The sequence below is a fragment of the Mustela lutreola genome, chromosome 8 (assembly GCF_030435805.1).
Source record: "Mustela lutreola isolate mMusLut2 chromosome 8, mMusLut2.pri, whole genome shotgun sequence".
Classification (NCBI taxonomy): Eukaryota; Metazoa; Chordata; class Mammalia; order Carnivora; family Mustelidae; genus Mustela; species Mustela lutreola.
This window is the reverse complement of record NC_081297.1, coordinates 37,486,942-37,506,827: the sequence shown is the minus strand read 5'-3', so window position 1 is coordinate 37,506,827 and position 19,886 is coordinate 37,486,942. Positions and strand designations below refer to the sequence as shown.

Here is a 19,886-nt window from a genome sequence, read left to right as displayed (position 1 = left end):
AAATGAACAAATGTTAGAAAAATGGTGGCAGCAGGCCTCTTTTATACAAGATTGCTATAAACTTTCAACTTGTAAGAATGTGATATATGCAAAGTTTAATGAAGGGAAGCACAATTAAAAAAGTATGTATATTTTATTAACTATGATCATCATGCTGTACATTAGATCCCCAGAACTTTTTCATATTATAGTTGCAAGTTTGCACCCTTTGACCACCTTACTCCACCCCAGGTTCACCCCTTGTCAACTCAACTCTGTTTCCATTAGTTTTCCTTTTCCTCAGATTCTCTATGTAAGGGATATCATAATACATAAATTAAAAAAATATATAAAATCTATGAAATATTTCACTTAGTATAATACCTTCAAGATCCATCCATGCTGTTGTAAATGGCAGTATTTCTTAATTTTTCATGGTTAAGTAGTATTCCATAGTATATATTTACCATACTTATTTTATTCATTCATCCATTAATGGATACTGAAGTTATTTCCATCTCTTGCTTAGAGTTAATAATTTTATAAATGAACATAAGAGTGCAGATATGTCTTTGAACAGTGACTTCGTTTCCTTTAGATAGATACGTAGAAGTGGGATTACTGAATCATATGGTAATTTTACTTTTAATAATATGAATCATCTCCATACTGTTTTCCATACAAATTTATATCCCTATCACAGTGCATAAGTTCCCCATTTTCCCCAATATTTACCAAAATTTGTTAGTTTCAATTTTTTGGTAGTATATATTCTAATATCTTGCTGTGTTTTTCAGAGGTAAACAACAACAACAACATAAGGACTTTGCCCTGAGATTTTTATGTTGAGCACTTTTTAATGCTCCTGTTGGTCATTTATATAACTTTTTTGAAAAAAAAAAGTCTATTGAGATCCTTTTGCTATTTTTTAAATTATATATTTTTTTCTATTTGTATCTGTTGGTTATTAACCTCTTTTCAGATATAAGATTTGGAAGTATTTTCTTACATTCTGTGGATTGTGTTTTCATTCTCTCTCTCTTTTTTTTGGCTATGCAGAAACTTTAGTTTGATGTAATACCATTTATTTATTTTTGCTTTTTTTGCTTGTGTTTTTGGTCTGGTATCCAAAAAACTATTGGCAAGACCACTGTCAAGGAGAATTCTTCCTATGTTTTCCTTTAGGAAATTTAGTTTCATGCATCACCTTTAAGTCTTTAATCTATTTCAAGTTAAGACTTATGAGTGATATAAGGTTCCAGTTCCATACTGTTTATGTGACTATTCAGTTTTAAATATCATTTATTGTACAGACTATCTTTACCCATTAGATATGTTGGCCCCTGTCAAATATTAGCTGACTGTATGAAAGGATTTATTTCTGGACTCTCAATTCTGTTCTACTTGTTTATTGGTCTGTTTTTATGCCAGTATACTTTCTTGTTTTGAGCATGAGGGCTTTGTAGTATAGTTTCAAATCAAGAAGTGTAATTTCCCATCTTCATTCTTTCTCAGAACTGCTTTGATTATTTGTTGTCTTTTATGGTCTCATATAAATTTTAGGATTCTTTACTTACTTCTGTAAAAAAATAATGTTGGATTTTTTTTTAAGATTTTTAATTTATTTATTTGACAGAGAGAGATGACAAGCAGGCAGAGAGGCAGGCAGAGAGAGAAGAGGAAGCAGGCTTCCTGCTGAGCAGAGAGCCTGATGCGGGGCTCGATCCCAGGACCCTGGGATCATGACCTGAGCCGAAGGCAGCGGCTCAACCCACTGAGCCACCCAGGCACCCCTAACATTGGATTTTTGATAGGAATTGGATTTACAGATGGTTTTCGGTAGTATGGACATTTTAACAATGTTAATTCTTACCATTCATAAATATGAGCTATCTTTCCATTTGTGTCTCCTTCAATTTCTTTATCAATGTCATAGTTTATGGAGTACAGATCTTTCATCTTCTTAGTTAAATCTATTCCTAAGTATTTTTTACTTTTGATGCTATTGTGAATTAGAATGTTTTCTTTATTTTTTTCAGATAGTTCATCATTAGAGTGTTAAAATGCTCCTGTCTTGTGCTTACTTTGGCAGCACATATACTAAAATTGGAATGATGCAGAGAAGATTAGCGTGATCACTGAACAAGGATGACATGAAAAACTGGGAAGCATTCCATATTAAAAAAAAATGAAACAAAACAAAATTCTTGTCTTTTATATATTGATCTTGTATTTGGCAGCTTTACTAAATTTGTTTATTCAAATTTTTTTGTGAAGTTTTTAGGATTTTTTAACATGTAAGTTCATGTTATCCAAAAAAAGAAAATTTTATTTCTTCCTTTTTTTTTTGGAGTCTCTTATTTCTTTGTGTTCCTTGTTTCTCTGGCTAGGACATCCAGTACTATGTCAAATGAGAGTAGTGAAAGTGGACACACTTGTCTTTCTTCTGATCTTTAAGGGGAAAACTTTCAAACGTTTTTGATTGAATATGAGATTAGCTCTGGGCTTGCAATATGTGTTTTTTCTTTAATGGATTTTTTAAATTATTTTAAAAAATTTTTTTATAAACATATAATGTGTTTTTATCCCTAGGGGTAAAACACCAGGTTCACACATTTCACAGCACTCACCATCACTCACCATAGCACCTGCCCTCCCCAATGTCCATACCCCCACCATCCTCTCCCAACACACCTCCCCCCAGCAACCCTCAGTCTGTTTTGTGAGATTCAGTCTTTTATGGTTTGTCTCCCTCCCAATCCCATCTTCTTTTATTTTTCTTTTCATACGCCCGAAACCGCCTATGTTGCATCTCCACTTCATCATATCAGGGAGATCATATGATAGTTGTCTTTCTCAGATTGATTTATTTCGCCAAGCATAATACCCTCTAGTTCCATCCACGTCATCACAAATAGCAGGATTTCATTTCTTTTGATGGCTGCATAGCATTCCATTGTACATATATACCACATCTTATTTATTGATTCATCTGTTGAAGGACATTTAGGTTCTTTCCATAGTTTAAGTATTGTGGACATTGCTGCTATAAACATTTGGGTGCATGTGCCCCTTCAGAATGCCACGTTTGTATCTGTAGGGTATATACCCAGTACTACAAGCACTGGGTCATAGGGTAGTTTTATTTTCAGCTTTTTGAGGCACGTCCACGCTGTTTTCCAGAGTGGTTGCACCAGCTTGCATTCCCACGTACAGTGTAGGAGGGTTGCCCTTTCTCCACATCCTCGCCAGCATCTGTCATTGACTGACTTGTTCATTTTAGCCATTCTGAACGGTGTGAGGTGGTATCTCATTCTGGTTTTGATTTGTATTTCCCTGATGCCGAGTGAGGTGGAGCATTTTTTCATGTGTCTGTTGGCCATTTGGATGTATTCTTTGCAGAAATGTCTGTTCATGTCCTCTGCCCATTTCTTCATTGGATTATTTGTTCTTAGGGTGTTGAGTTTGATAAGCTCTTTATAGATTTTGGATACTGGCCCTTTATCTGGTATGTCATTTGCAAATATCTTCTCCCAGATAACTTCTGACAGTCATCTTTTGGCTTTGTTAACTGTTTCCTTTGCAGTGCAAAAGCTTTTTGATCTGATGAAATCCCAATAGTTTATTCTTGCCCTTGCTTCCCTTGCCTTTGGCGATGTTCCTAGGAAGAAGTTGCTGCTGCTGAGGTCAAAGAGGTTGCTACCTGTTCTCTCCTCAAGGACTATGATGGATTCCTTTCTCACATTATGCTTCTTCATCCATTTCCAGACTATTTTAATGTATGGAGTAAGGAAATGGTCCAATTTCATTTTTCTGCTTGTGGCTGTTCAATTTTCCAAACCCCAAGGCCAACGGCTCCTTCTCTACCCCGGCGGCGGCGTGCTGTGCCTTCCCCAGACTTGCTCCTGGGGAGCGTAGTGACAGACGTGTGCAACCATGCTTCTCTCTCAGGCAGAGGGGAAGCTAGGGCAAAGAGTATTTCGCTCCATGCGGGAATCTTCCACAGTGCTACGGAAACTAACTCAGGCAAGCAGCAGCATCCCCAAACCCAACCCTGGTTTCCCAACGAATGCTGTGCTTTCCCAGGGGAGATGCCCAGGCAAAGAGGATTTCGCTCCACGTGGGATTATTACACCGTGCTGTGGAGACTAGGGAAGAGCCCCGGGAGAGCTGGTGCCTCTTGGGCCTTTCTTTCCCGGGCTCCAAGTTCGCGCCCGGGGTTCACCTTGCTAAGCCGAACTAAGCAGACAGTCACAACCCTGCAGCAGCCTCCGTGGCCTAGCATGGCACTCTATGCCTATTACCATCTCCTGGCGTAGGTAAGGCTTTGCCTTTTGCTCCGGCGCTCAGGCAGACACAGGGTCTAGGCCAGTGCTTTCACCACAGGAGAGAGGAGGCGAAAGGATCCCTGCACATGGCCCGGGCACTGGGATGGGGAACTGTGGGGGACTGTCTCCACTCCTGCCCAGGCACACCCCCTGCCACCCACCATGCTGCAACATCTTGGTGGAAGGTGGCATCTGACTGCCCGTTTCTCCATGGGGTTGTTTCTGCGAGTTCTGGGTTTGGAACCTGGTGGCAAGCCCAAGTCTGCCCTTGGGACAGGTGGCCAAGGAGATGCTTTCCCTTTCGGACCAGAGGCACAGGACAGGCCTGTCTTCTGCCCAACTCCTTCCTCAGAGTGGAGCATGCGCGCCTGCCCTAGTTGTCCCCTCATGTCTCCTTAGAAGGCAGGCTTCCATCTCTCTGCACGGGGAGCGGGTGACACCTGTCTTGCCACCGGCTTGCTGTGCGTGCCACGGCAGGTTATCCTGATTCCCCAGCGTTTCCCGAACCCAAGGCCAAGGGCTCCTTCTCTTCCCCGGGGGCGGCGTGCTGTGCCTTCCCCACACTTGCTCCTGGGGAGAGCGGTGAGAGACGTATGCAACCATGCTTCTCTCTCAGGCAGAGGAGATGCTAGGGCCAAGAGGATTTCGCTCCATGCGGGGATCATCCACCGTGCTGCGGAGACTCGCTCAGGCAAGCAGCAGAGGCATCCCCAAACCAAACTCTGGTTTCCCAACAAATGATGTGCTTTCCCAGGGGAGATGCCCAGGCAAAGACGCTTTCACTGTATGAGGGTTTCTCCCAACGCGATACTGGGCTCTGCAAGAAGCAGCAGCCCGCAGAACATTTCTCAGCGAATGCTGTGCTTTCGAAGAGGCTTTGGTTTGCAGTGAACAGCACTTCGCCGCTACTTCCTCAGCAAGGCTACAGTCGCATCAGGGAAGAAGAGCTGCGGGAGAGCTTGTGCCTCTTGGGCCTTGCTTTCCCGGGCTCCATGTTCGCGTCCTGTGATGGCCAGGTCTTTCTGGGGGTTGTTTCTCGAGTTCAGTGTAGGCGCCTGGTGGCAAGCCCCTGGCTCCACCACGGACAGGTGGCCAAGGAGCTGCTGTCTCCTTGGGACAAAGGCTCAGGACAGGCATGCTTTCTGCCCAGACTCCTTCCTCAGAGGGGAGCCCTTTCCCCTGCCCTAATCTTCCCCTCATGTTGCCTTAGCAGCCAAGCTTCCGTCGTTCTGCAGTGACAGACGTGTCCCTTTCCTTAAGGCTCTTTCCACAGGCGCCACCGCGCTTCTCTCTCAGGCACAGGGGATGCCCGGGCCAAGAGGATTTCGCTCCATGCGGGTTTATTACACCTTGCTGTGGAGACTAGATCCGGCAAGCAGCAGGCAGCATCGCACACACCCGACTCTGATTTCCCAAAGAATGCTGTGCTTTCCCAGAGGGGATGCCCTGGCAAAGAGGCTTTCGCTCTCTGCGGGTTTGTCCCATCTGCTGCGAGTACTAGTCTAAGGCAAGCCACAAAAGCAGCCCAGAGATACGACACTGATTTCCCAGCGACTGCTATGCTTTCGCAGAGGTTTTCAGCTTGGCGCGAACAGCACTTCGCTGCTGCTTCCTCAGCAAGGCTTTGGTCGTTCGCTCTGTCGCGGCAGGGAAGAAGAGCCGCGGGAGAGCTGGTGCCTCTTGGCCTTCCTTTCAGGGCTCCAAGTTCGCGCCCGGGGTTCACCTTGGTAAGCCGAACTATGCATACACAGTCACAACCCTGCAGCAGCCTGCGTGGCCTAGCATGGCACTCTATGCCTATTACCATCTCCTGGCGTAGGTAAGGCTTTGCCTTTTGCTCTGGCGCTCAGGCGGACTCGGGGACTCGGCCAGTGACTTCACCACAGGAGAGAGGAGGCGAGAGGATCCCTGCAAACCGCCCGGGCTTTGGGTTGGGGAACTGTGGGGACTGTTTCCACTCATGCCCCGGCACACCCCCTGCCACCCACAATGCTGCCAAATCTTGGTGGAAGGTGGCATCTGACTGCCCGTTTCTCCATGGGGTTGTTTCTGCGAGTTCCGGTTTTGGAACCTGGTGGCAAGCCCAAGTCTGCCCTTGGGACAGGTGGCCAAGGAGATGCTTTCGCCTTGGGTCCAGAGGCACAGGACAGGCCTGCCTTCTGCCCAAACTCCTTACTCAGAGTGGAGCACGCGCCCCTGCCCTAATCGTCCCCTCATGTCTCCTTAGCAGGCAGGCTTCCATCTCTCCGCACAGGGAGCGGGTGACACTTGTCTTAACACCTGCCTGCTGTGCGTGCCAAGACAGGTTATCAGGCTTCCCAAGCGTTTCCCGAACCCTAGGCCAAGAACTCCTTCTCTTCCCCGGGGGTGACGTGCTGTGCCTTCCTCACACTTGCTCCTGGGGAGCGCGGTGACAGACGTGTGCAACCATGCTTCTCTCTCAGGCAGAGGAGATGCTAGGGCAAATAGGATTTCGCTCACGCGGGTATCATCCACCGTGCTGCGGAGACTCCCTCAGGCAAGCAGCAGCAGCATCCCCAAACCCAACTCTGGTTTCCCAACCAATGCTGTGCTTTCCCAGGGGAGATGCCCAGACAAAGAGGTTTGCTGTATGAGGGTTTCTCCCACCATGAGACTGGGCTCTGCAAGCAGCAGCAGCCCGCAGAACATTTCTCAGCGAATGCTGTGCTTTCAAAAGGGCTTAGGTTTGCAGTGAACAGCACTTCGCCGCTACTTCCTCAGCAAGGCTACAGTCGCATCAGGGAAGAAGAGCTGCGGGAGAGCTTGTGCCTCTTGGGCCTTGCTTTCCCGGGCTCCATGTTCGCGTCCTGTGATGGCCAGGTCTTTCTGGGAGTTGTTTCTCTAGTTCTGAGTAGGCGCCTGGTGGCAAGCCCCTGGCTCCACCATGGACAGGTGGCCAAGGAGCTGCTGTCTCCTTGGGACAAAGGCTCAGGACAGGCATGCTGTCTGCCCAGACTCCTTCCTCAGAGTGGAGCCCTTTCCCCTGCCCTAATCTTCCCCTCGTGTTGCCTTAGCAGCCTGGCTTCCGTCGTTCTGCAGTGACAGACGTGTCCCTTTCCTTAAGGCTCTTTCCACAGGCGCCACCGCGCTTCTCTCTCAGGCACAGGGGATGCCCAGGCAAAGAGGATTTCGCTCCATGCGGGTTTATTACACCTTGCTGTGGAGACTAGATCCGGCAAGCAGCAGGCAGCATCCCACAGACCCGACTCTGATTTCCCAAAGAATGTTTGCTTTCCCAGAGGGGATGCCACGGCAAAGAGGCTTTAGACCTATGCGGGTTTGTCCCATCGTGCTGCGAATACTAGGCTAAGAAATCAACAAAAGCAGCCCACAGAACCGACTCTGATTTCCCAGCGACTGCTATCCTTTCGCAGACGTTTTCCGCTTGGCGCGAACCGCACTTCGCTGCTGCTTCCTCAGCAAGGCTTTGGTCGTTTGCTCTGTCGCGGCAGGGAAGAAGAGCCGCGGGAGAGCTGGTGCCTCTTGGCCTTCCTTTCCAGGGCTCCAAGTTCGCGCCCGCGGTTCACCATGCTAAGCCGAACTAAGCAGACACAGTCACAAACCTGCAGCAGCCTGCGTGGCCTAGCATGGCACTCTATGCCTATTACCATCTCCTGGCGTAGGTAAGGAGCTCAGGCGGACTCGGGGTCTAGGCCAGTGCCTTCACCACAGGAGAGAGGAGGCGACAGGATCCCTGCAAACCCCCCGAGCACTGGGTTGGGGAACAGTGGGAGACTGTCTCCACTCCTGCCCCGGCACACCCCCTGCCAACAACAATGCGGCCACATCTCGGTGGAAGGTGGCATCTGACTTCCCGTTTCTCCATGGGGTTGTTTCTGCGTTTTCCGGGTTTGGAACCTGGTGGCAAGCCCAAGTCTGCCCTGGGACTGGTGGCCAAGGAGATGCTTTCGCCTTGGGACCAGAGGCACAGGACAGGCCTGTCTTCTGCCCAGACTCCTTCCTCAGAGTGGAGCACGCGCCCCTGCCCTAGTCGTCTCTTCATGTCGCCTTAGCTGGCAGGCTTCCACCTCTCCGCACGGGTAGCGTGTGACACTTGTCTTGCCACCGGCCTGCTGTGCGTGCCACGGTAGGCTATCCTGCTTCCCGAGCGTTTCCCGAACCCAAGGCCAAGGGCTCCTCCACTTCCCCGGGGTCGGCGAGCTGTGCCTTCGCCACACTTGCTCCTGGGGAGCGCGGTGAGAGACGTGTGCAACCATGCTTCTCTCTCAGGAAGAGGAGATGCTAGGGCAAAGAGGATTTCGCTCCATGCGGGGATCATCCACCGTGCTGCGGAGACTCGCTCAGGCAAGCAGCAGCAGCATCCCCAAACCCAACTCTGGTTTCCCAACCAATGCTGTGCTTTCCCAGGGGAGATGCCCAGACAAAGAGGCTTTCGCTGTATGAGGGTTTCTCCCACCATGAGAGGGCTCTGCAAGCAGCATCAGCCCGCAGAACATTTCTCAGCGAATGCTGTGCTTTCGAAGAGGCTTTGGTTTGCAGTGAACAGCACTTCGCCGCTCCTTCCTCAGCAAGGCTACAGTCGCGACATCAGGGAAGAAGAGCTGCGGGAGAGCTTGTGCCTCTTGGGCCTTGCTTTCCCGGGCTCCATGTTCGCGTCCTGTGATGGCCAGGTCTTTCTGGGAGTTGTTTTTCTAGTTCTGAGTAGGCGCCTGGTGGCAAGCCCCTGGCTCCACCATGGACAGGTGGCCAAGGAGCTGCTGTCTCCTTGGGACAAAGGCTCAGGACAGGCATGCTTTCTGCCCAGACTCCTTCCTCAGAGTGGAGCCCTTTCCCCTGCCCTAATCTTCCCCTCGTGTTGCCTTAGCAGCCTGGCTTCCGTCGTTCTGCAGTGACAGACGTGTCCCTTTCCTTAAGGCTCTTTCCACAGGCGCCACCGCGCTTCTCTCTCAGGCACAGGGGATGCCCAGGCAAAGAGGATTTCGCTCCATGCGGGTTTATTACACCGTGCTGTGGAGACTAGTTCCGGCAAGCAGCAGGCAGCATCCCACAGACCCGACTCTGATTTCCCAAAGAATGCTGTGCTTTCCCAGAGGAGATGCCACGGCAAAGAGGCTTTAGCCCTATGCGGGTTTGTCCCATCGTGCTGCGAATACTAGGCTAAGAAATCAACAAAAGCAGCCCACAGAACCGACTCTGATTTCCCAGCGACTGCTATCCTTTCGCAGACGTTTTCCGCTTGGCGCGAACCGCACTTCGCTGCTGCTTCCTCAGCAAGGCTTTGGTCGTTTGCTCTGTCGCGGCAGGGAAGAAGAGCCGCGGGAGAGCTGGTGCCTCTTGGCCTTCCTTTCCAGGGCTCCAAGTTCACGCCCGGGGTTCACATTGCTAAGCCGAACTAAGCAGACACAGTCACAACCCTACAGCAGGCTGCGTGGCCTAGCATGGCACTCTAGGCCTATTACCATCTCCTGGCGTAGGTAAGGCTTTGCCTTTTGCTCCTGCGCTCAGGCAGACTCGAGGTCTAGGCCAGTGCCTTCACCACAGGAGAGAGGAGGCGACAGGATCCCCGCAAACCACCCGGGCACTGTGATGGGAACTGTGGGGGACTGTCTCCACTCTTGCCCCGGCACACCCCCTGCCACCCACTATGCTGCCACATCTTGGTGGAAGGTGGCATCTGACTGCCCGTTTCTCCATGGGGTTGTTTCTGCGAGTTCCGGGTTTGGAACCTGGTGGCAAGCCCAAGTCTGCCCTTGGGACAGGTGGCCAAGGAGATGCTTTCCCTTTGGGACCAGAGGCACAGGCAGGCCTGTGTTCTGCCCAGACTCCTTCCTCAGAGTGGAGCACGCGCCCCTGCCCTAGTCGTCCCCTCATGTCTCCTTAGCAGGCAGGCTTTCATCTGTCCGCACGGGGAGCGGGTGACACATGTCTTGCCACCGGCCTGCTGTGCGTGCCACGGCAGGCTATCCTGCTTCCCGAGCGTTACCCGAACCCAAGGCCAAGGGCTCCTCCACTTCCCCGGAGGCGGCGAGCTGTGCCTTCGCCACACTTGCTCCTGGGGAGCGCGGTGAGAGACGTGTGCAACCATGCTTCTCTCTCAGGCAGAGGAGATGCTAGGGCAAAGAGGATTTCGCTCCATGCGGGGATCATCCACCGTGCTGCGGAGACTCGCTCAGGCAAGCCAGCAGCAGCATCCCCAAACCCAACTCTGGTTTCCCAACCAATGCTGTGCTTTCCCAGGGGAGATGCCCAGACAAAGAGGTTTCGCTGTATGAGGGTTTCTCCCACCATGAGAGGGCTCTGCAAGCAGCATCAGCCCGCAGAACATTTCTCAGAGAATGCTGTGCCTTCGAAGAGGCTTTGGTTTGCAGTGAACAGCACTTCGCCGCTACTTCCTCAGCAAGGCTACAGTCGCATTAGGGAAGAAGAGCTGCGGGAGAGCTTGTGCCTCTTGGGCCTTGCTTTCCCGGGCTCCATGTTCGCGTCCTGTGATGGCCAGGTCTTTCTGGGGGGTTGTTTCTCGTGTTCAGAGTAGGCGCCTGGTGGCAAGCCCCTGGCTCCACCACGGTCAGGTGGCCAAGGAGCTGCTGTCTCCTTGGGACAAAGGCTCAGGACAGGCATGCTTTCTGCCCAGACTCCTTCCTCAGAGTGGAGCCCTTTCCCCTCCCCTAATCTTCCCCTCATGTTGCCTTAGAAGCCAAGCTTCCGTCGTTCTGCAGTGACAGACGTGTCCCTTTCCTTAAGGCTCTTTCCACAGGCGCCACCGCGCTTCTCTCTCAGGCACAGGGGATGGCCTGGCAAAGAGGATTTCGCTCCAACCTGAGTGATCGTCTCATCCTCGCCCTGACTTCAGATGCACGAGATCTTGATTCAGGTCTGTAGATTGTTCTTGACATGTCTTCACCCAGAAACCTAAGCCTAGCTTGTGTTCTCAGACTTCCGTCTTTAGGTTTCCCTGGGTTTGAAGGTTTTGTGTGACACAGACTGAGCCAGGACATCCAGTCAGCCACCCAGAGATGGGCCCCATTTCCTGAAGATGTGACTTCCTGTGGCCTTAAACCAACATCTCTACTCAACCTGGATATTCAGTCCTCTGTCCCAGACCGTAGCTCAAATCCATTCCTATGGGGGAACCTGATGCACAAGAGTACTCCTCCTTCCCAACTCTTTGAGTGGCAACCAGCTGCATGGCCCATGAGACCACGGTCACACATAGAAGACTCCCTGGATACACACAGGCATTGTGATCCTCAGCGTGAGCTTGCTTCCAAACAAAACCCCGCAGTAGCTGGATCAGGAGCCCACAGAGTGGGACTTCCAGGTCCCTAAGGCCAAATCCTCACCCTTGTTCATGTTTTCCAGGCACCCAGACCCAGAACCTGTCTCTGGAATCCCTATTTGGGTGTCCTCTGAGACGGAAAACAACATTCTTCCCTTCCCTCAGAGACACCAAACTCTTGGGAGCTGAGCAGAATCCCCAGAGGTGAAGAATTTCTCATGGACTCATGAAGCCACACCTACCTTTCGTGACCATCCCGGACACACACCCGACAGAAGAACCTGCGCTATGACACCTTAATTTCAGTACACTATGAGCTGCCCTCAGGGCCTGAACATCGGACCTGTGATCACCTCGGCCCTCACTCTAACCCTAGTTTGCTTTTGCAGATATCTCTCCCCAAAGCGCTGGCCCACATGCCCCCCCATGATGGGGCCTATGGTGCCACACCAGATGACTCTCCTTACACTCCCAAAGGAAACTCTGCCTTTCACGTTTGCCCAAACCCTGAAGATTAGGAGCAAAGTAAAATCCCCTGAGCCCACCTCAATTTCTAAGAAGGCTCTGGACCCAAATGCACATTCTGACACATAATCAGCCACTGCCTCCAGGCAGACATCCAAATCCAAGGGCCTGAGTCAGAAGTTTGAACCTACCATGACTATAGGACTTCATTGATACCCCAGTTTAGATTTTTAGGCACCTGTTCCCAGAGGCCTGTTCTCCAATACTGACTTATATTCCAACATGTGTTACTTGAGCCACACAACAGAACCGCTTCTGTCCCCAAAAGTATACCTTGCTTTTGGTAGCTGTGTCCATGTCTCAGTGTAGGAGAATCCTGCATGGCCTCTGACCACCCCAACATTCTAACGTCTCCCTGGATACAAACCAGCATTGTGATTCAACAGCATGAAACTCCAGGTCAACTCAGGCCGCTTGTAACCTCACCCCAGAGCCACCAGATCGAACCTGCCATGTTCCTTGCCTGCAGTGGTCAATGGAGTTGTGCTTTTCAGTCATCCATGCGGGAGAGCTCTGCACCCAAACTTTCCATATGGGGGACACTGGAGCAAGCATACCAGACTCACCCTGTCCAGTAGAAGGAAACCTTGCTATTTGGAGCATCTCACAAGCCTCAGGGTGGGAAATCCTCCATGGCCTCGTGACACCACCCCTCCATTTGGCGGTCATTGTAGACACAAACTCCAGTGTGAGCAAGCATCTGACATCTGCCCTTACTCAGGTCCTGGGTACCTCACATCAGCTGCTGCACACTGGAACTGTCTTTCGCTTGGCACTGAATTGAACCATAGATTATATTTACAAGTCCATCTTCACCTTCCTTGTCCCCAAACCCTCTTGATAGAGAACTTTGGAGCCACAATGCTGCATTCTGCCTACCACAAAGAAAGAAGACGTGCCTGTAGAGTCTGCCTGAAACCCCACATGAGGATCCACCTGCTTGGGCCTTGACGACACCTTAATATCATAGGCCACTATGGGCACTCAGGCTCTGTCTGACACAGTTTGAGCCATGACCTCCAGACAGCCACGCAGACAGTGGGCCCCATATCCTCTAGGTGGGACATGTCATAGCCCAAAAACCATGATCTCTATCCAACATGAGTATTCAGGCATCTTTCGTAGTTTTTAGGATTTTTTAATATGTAAGTTCATGTTATCCAAAAAAAGAAAATTTTACTTCTTCCTTTTTTTTTTTTTTGGAGTCTCTTATTTCTTTGTGTTCCTTGTTTCTCTGGCTAGGACATCCAGTACTATGTCAAATGAGAGTAGTGGAAGTGGACACAATTGTCTTTCTTCTGATCTTTAAGGGGAAAACTTTCAAACGTTTTTGATTGAATATGAGATTAGCTCTGGGCTTGCAATATGTGTTTTTTCTTTAATGGATTTTTAAATTATTAAAAAAATTTTTTTTATAAACATATAATGTGTTTTTATCCCTAGGGGTAAAACACCAGGTTCACACATTTCACAGCACTCACCATCACTCACCATAGCACCTGCCCTCCCCAATGTCCATACCCCCACCATCCTCTCCCAACACACCTCCCCCCAGCAACCCTCAGTATGTTTTGTGAGATTCAGTCTTTTTTGGTTTGTCTCCCTCCCAATCCCATCTTCTTTTATTTTTCTTTTCATACGCCCGAAACCGCCTATGTTGCATCTCCACTTCATCATATCAGGGAGATCATATGATAGTTGTCTTTCTCAGATTGATTTATTTCACCAAGCATAATACCCTCTAGTTCCAACCACGTCATCACAAATAGCAGGATTTCATTTCTTTTGATGGCTGCATAGTATTCCATTGTACATATATACCACATCTTATTCATTGATTCATCTGTTGAAGGACATTTAGGTTCTTTCCATAGTTTAAGTAATGTGGATATTGCTGCTATAAACATTTGGGTGCATGTGCCCCTTCAGAATGCCACGTTTGTATCTGTAGGGTATATACCCAGTACTACACGCACTGGATCATAGGGTAGTTCTATTTTCAGCTTTTTGAGGCACGTCCACGCTGTTTTCCAGAGTGGTTGCACCAGCTTGCATTCCAACGTACAGTGTAGGAGGGTTGCCCTTTCTCCACATCCTCGCCATTCATCTCTCATTGACTGACTTGTTCATTTTAGCCATTCTGAACGGTGTGAGGTGGTATCTCATTCTGGTTTTGATTTGTATTTCCCTGATGCCGAGTGATGTGGAACATTTTTTCATGTGTCTGTTGGCCATTTGGAGGTATTCTTTGCAGAAATGTTTGTTCATGTCCTCTGCCCATTTCTTCATTGGATTATTTGTTCTTAGGGTGTTGAGTTTGTTACGCTCTTTATAGATTTTGGATACTGGCCCTTTATCTGGTATGTCATTTGCAAATATCTTCTCCCAGATAACTTCTGACAGTCATCTTTTGGCTTTGTTAACTGTTTCCTTTGCAGTGCAAAAGCTTTTTGATCTGATGAAATCCCAATAGTTCATTCTTGCCCTTGCTTCCCTTGCCTTTGGCGATGTTCCTAGGAAGAAGTTGCTGCTGCTGAGGTCAAAGAGGTTGCTACCTGTTCTCTCCACAAGGACTATGATGGATTCCTTTCTCACATTATGCTTCTTCATCCATTTCCAGACTATTTTAATGTATGGTGGAAGGAAATAGTCCAATTTCATTTTTCTGCTTGTGGCTGTTCAATTTTCCAAACCCCAAGGCCAACGGCTCCTTCTCTACCCCGGTGGCGGCGTGCTGTGCCTTCCCACAATTGCTCCTGGGGAGCGTAGTGAAAGACGTGTGCAACCATGCTTCTCTCTCAGGCAGAGGGGAAGCTAGGGCAAAGAGTATTTCGCTCCATGCGGGTATCTTCCACAGTGCTACGGAAACTAACTCAGGCAAGCAGCAGCATCCCCAAACCCAACCCTGGTTTCCCAACGAATGCTGTGCTTTCCCAGGGGAGATGCCCAGGCAAAGAGGATTTCGCTCCACGTGGGATTATTACACCGTGCTGTGGAGACTAGGGAAGAGCCCCGGGAGAGCTGGTGCCTCTTGGGCCTTTCTTTCCCGGGCTCCAAGTTCGCGCCCGGGGTTCAGCTTGCTAAGCCGAACTAAGCAGACACAGTCACATCACTGCAGCAGCCTCCGTGGCCTAGCATGGCACTCTATGCCCATTACCATCTCCTGGCGTAGGTAAGGCTTTGCCTTTTGCTCCGGCGCTCAGGCAGACACGGGGTCTAGGCCAGTGCTTTCACCACAAGAGAGAGGAGGCGAAAGGATCCCTGCACATGGCCCGGGCACTGGGATGGGGAACTGTGGGGGACTGTCTCCACTCCTTCCCCGGCACACCCCTGCAACCCACAACGTTGCCACATCTTGGTGAAAGATGGCATCTGACTACCCGTTTCTGCATGGGGTTGTTTCTGCGAATTCCGGGTATGGAACCTGGTGGCACGCCCAAGTCTGCCCTTGGGACAGGTGGCCAAGGAGATGCTGTCCCCGTGGGACCAGAGGCACAGGACAGGCCTGCCGTCTGCCAAGACTCCTTCCTCAGAATGGAGCACGCGCCCCTGCCCTAGTCATCCCCTCATGTCTCCTTAGCAGGCAGGCTTCCATCTCTCCGCACAGGGAGCGGTTGACACTTGTATTGCCACCGGCCTGCTGTGTGTGCCAGGGCAGGTTATCCTGCTTCCCGAGCGTTTCCCGACTCCAAGGCCAAGAGCTCCTTCTCTTCCCCGGGGGCGGCGTGGTGTGCCTTCCCCACACTAGCTCCTGGGGAGCGCGGTGACGTGTGCAACCATGCTTCTCTCTCAGGCAGAGGGGATGCTAGGGCAAAGAGGATTTCGCTCCATGCGGGTATCATCCACCGTGCTGCGGAGACTCGCTCAGGCAATCAGCAGCAGCCTCCAGAAACCCAACTCTGATTTCCCAACCAATGCTGTGCTTTCCCAGGGGAGATGCCCAGGCAAAGAGGCTTTCGCTGTATGCGGGTTTCTCCCACCGCGAAACTAGGCTCAGGCAAGCAGCCGCAGCCCGCACAATATTCCTCGGAGAATGCTGTGCCTTCGCAGAGGCTTTGGTTTGGAGCGAACAGCACTTCGCCGCTGCTTCCTCAGCAAGGCTTCAGTCGCGTCAGGGAAGAAGAGCTGCGGGAGAGCTGGTGCCTCTTGGGCCTTGCTTTCCCGGGCTCCATGTTCGCGTCCTGGGTTCACCCTTCTAGGCGTAACTAAGCAGACACTGTCACAACCGTGCAGTAGCGCGCTTAGCCTAGGATGGCACTCTATGCACACTACCATCTCCCGGTGTAGGAATCGCTTGGCCTTTCACGCTGGGGCTCAGGCGTACTCGTGGACTATGCCAGTGCTTTCCCCAAAGGAAAGGAAAGGTGACAGGATCCTTGCACACCGCCCGTGCACTGAATAGGGAGCTTTCGGGGACTATCCCCACTCCTACCCCTTAAACCGCGTGCCTCCTTCAAGCTTATACATCCTGGAGGAAGACAGCATCTGATGGCCAGGTCTTTCTGGGATTTGTTTCTCTAGTTCAGGTTAGGCACCTGGTGGCAGGCCCATGGCTCAACCACGGACAGGTGGCCAAGGAGCTACTGTCTCCTTGGGCCCAAGGCTCAGGACAGGCATGCTTTCTGCCCAGACTCCTTCCTCAGAGGGGAGCCCTTTCCCCTGCCATAATCTTCCCCTCGCGTCTCCTTAGCAGCCAGGCTTCCGTCGCTCTGCTGTGACGGACGTGTCCCTTTCCTTAAGGCTCTTTCCACAGGCGCCACCGCGCTTCTCTCTCAGGCACAGGGATTGACCAGGCAAAGAGGATTTCGCTTTATGCGGGTTTATTACACCGTGCTGTGGAGACCAGTTCCGGCAATCAGCAGGCAGCATCCCACAGACCCGACTCTGATTTCCCAAAGAATGCTGTGCTTTCCCAGAGGGGATGCCACGGCAAAGAGGCTTTAGCCCTATGCGAGTTTGTTCCATCGTGCTGCGAATCCTAGGCTAAGAAAGCAACAAAAGCAGCCCACAGAACCGACTCTGATTTCCCAGCGACTGCTATGCTTTCGCAGAGGTTTACAACTTCGCTGCTGATTCCTCAGCAAGGCTTTGGTCGTTCGCTCTGTCCTGGCAGGGAAGAAGAGCCGCTAGAGAGCTGGTGCCTCATGGGCCTTGCTTTCCAGGGCTCCAAGTTCCGGCCCGGGTTTCTCTTTGATAAGCCGAACTAAGCAGACACAGACACAAACCTGCAGCGGCCTGCGTGGCCTAGCATGGCACTCTATGCCTATTACCTTCTCCTGGCGTAGGTAAGGCTTTGCCTTTTGCTCTGGCGCTCAGGCGGACTCGGGGTCTAGGCCAGTGCCCTCACCACAGGAGAGAGGAGGCGACAGCGTCCCTGCACAGGGCCCCGGGCACTGGGATGGGGAACTGTGGGAGACTGGCTCCACTCCTTCCCCGGCACACCCCCTGCCACCCACAATGCTGCCACATCTTGGTGGAAGGTGGCATCTGAATGCCCGTTTCTCCATGGGGTTGTTTCTGCGAGTTCCGGGTATGGCAGCTGGTGGCAATCCCAAGTCTGCCTTTGGGACAGGTGGCCAAGGAGATGCTTTCCCCTTGGGACCAGAAGCACAGGAAAGGCTTGCCTTCTGCCCAGACTACTTCCTCATAGTGGAGCATGCGCCCCTGCCCTAGTCGTCCCCTCATGTCTCCTTAGCAGGCAGGCTTCCATCTCCGCACAGGGAGCGGGTGACACTTGTCTTGCCACCGGCCTGCTGTGCGTGCCACGGCAAGCTATCCTGCTTCCCGAGCTTTTGCCGAACCCAAGGCCAAGGGCTCCTTCTCTTCCCCGGGGGCGGGGTGCTGTGCCTTCCCCACACTTGCTCCTGGGGAGCGCGGTGACAGACGTATGCAACCACGCTTCTCTCTCCGGCAGAGGGGATGCTAGGGCAAAGAGGATTTCGCTTCATGCGGGTATCATCCACCGTGCTGCGGAGACTCGCTCAGGCAAGCAGCAGCAGCATCCAGTAACGCAACTCTGATTTCCCAACGAATGCTGTGGTTTCCCAGGGGAGATGTCCAGGCAAAGAGGCTTTCGCTGTATGCGGGTTTCTCCCACCACAAGACTGGGCTCAGGCAAGCAGCAGCAGCCCGCACAATATTCCACGGCGAATGCTGTGCCTTTGCTGAGGTTTTGGTTTGTAGCGAACAGCACTTCGCCGTTGCTTCCTCAGCAAGTCTTCAGTCGCGTCAGGGAAGAAGAGCTGCGGGAGAGCTGGTGCCTCTTGGGCCTTGCTTTCCCGGGCTCCATGTTCACGTCCTGGGTTCACCCTGCCAGGCCCAACTAAGGGTAAAAGCTGACAGCCTAAGCTTTGAAATCAGGAACATGACAAGGATGCCCACTCTCACCAATCTTGATCAACATAGGATGTGAAGTCCTAACAACAGCAATCAGACAACAATGAGGATAGAAGTTATCCATGTTGGCAACCAAGAAATCAAACTCTTTCTCCTCATAGGACATACTTGATATGGAAAACCAAAAAGACTCTGCCCCCAAACTCTCAGAACTCATACCGCAATTCAATAATGTGACAGGATATAAAATCATAGAACCGAAATCAGTGGCTATCTCCTACATTTTCAATGAAAATACAGAAAGGGAATTTAGAGAATCAATTCCATTGATACAGCACCCAAACCATAAGAAAAATGGGAATAAACCAAACCAAAGAGGTAAAGGATTTGTACTCGAGATACTAGAGAACACTCATGAAAGAAATGCACGAAATCCAAAAAGACGGAAAGCCATTCATTCTCATGGATCAGAAGAATAAACATTGTTAAAATGTCTATACTGCTTAGAGCAATTGGTCCATTTAATGCCATTGCAATCAAAATTGCACTGGAATCTTTCAAAGAGCTGGAACAAACACACGCCTCAAAGTTGTGTGGAATCAGAAGTGACCCTGTATTGCTAAGAATTGCTAAAAAGAGAAACAAAACTAGGAGAAACACGTTGCCTTATTTCAAGGTTTACTCTGAAGCAATGATCACCAAGAGAGCATGGGACTGGCATAAAAGCAGACCCATAGACCAGTGGAACACAGTAGACAGCTCAGATATGGACCATCAAATCTATGGACAAATAATCTTCAAGAAAGCAAGGAAAAATATACAGTGGAAAAAAGAGAGTCTTCAATAAATGGTGCAGGATAACTGGGCAGCTCTATGTAGAAGAATGAAACTCGACCATCCTCTTACACCACACACAAAGATAAACTCATAATAGGTAAAAGACCTCAATGTGAGATAGGAATCTATCAGATTCCTAAGGAGAACATAGGCAGTATTCTCCTCAAATTCAGCAACAGTGACTTCTTTCAAGATATGCCTCCAACCCAAAGGAAACAGAAGCCAAAATAAACTTCTGGAACTTCATCAAAATCAAACGCTTCTGCAGTGCATAGGAAACAGTCAAGAAAGCAAAGAGGCAACCCACAGAATGCAATAAGATATTTTCAAATGACAGGACAGACAAAAAGTTCATATCCAGGATTTATGAAGAACTCCTCAAACTCAACACACACAAAACAGATAATCATATCAAAAAATGGGTAGAAGATATGAACAGACACTTCTTCATGAATACAAATGGCTATCAGACAGCTGAAGAAATGTACATCATCACTAGGCATCAGGGAGATTCAAATGAAAACCATATTAATTGTCACCTTACAGTTAGAATGGCGTAAATTAATAAGACGGGAAACAACATGTTTGGGAGAGGATGTGGAGAAAGGGGAATCCTCTTACAC

General features: G+C 50.1%; 1 non-coding gene across 1 annotated transcript; it reads left to right on the top strand.

The window, feature by feature from the left end:
- Positions 1-2,055: 2,055 nt before the first annotated feature.
- On the top strand, positions 2,056-2,162 carry LOC131839991 (U6 spliceosomal RNA). The gene has a single exon (XR_009357111.1). It is a non-coding gene; the product is annotated as a U6 spliceosomal RNA (small nuclear RNA).
- Positions 2,163-19,886: the final 17,724 nt, after the last annotated feature.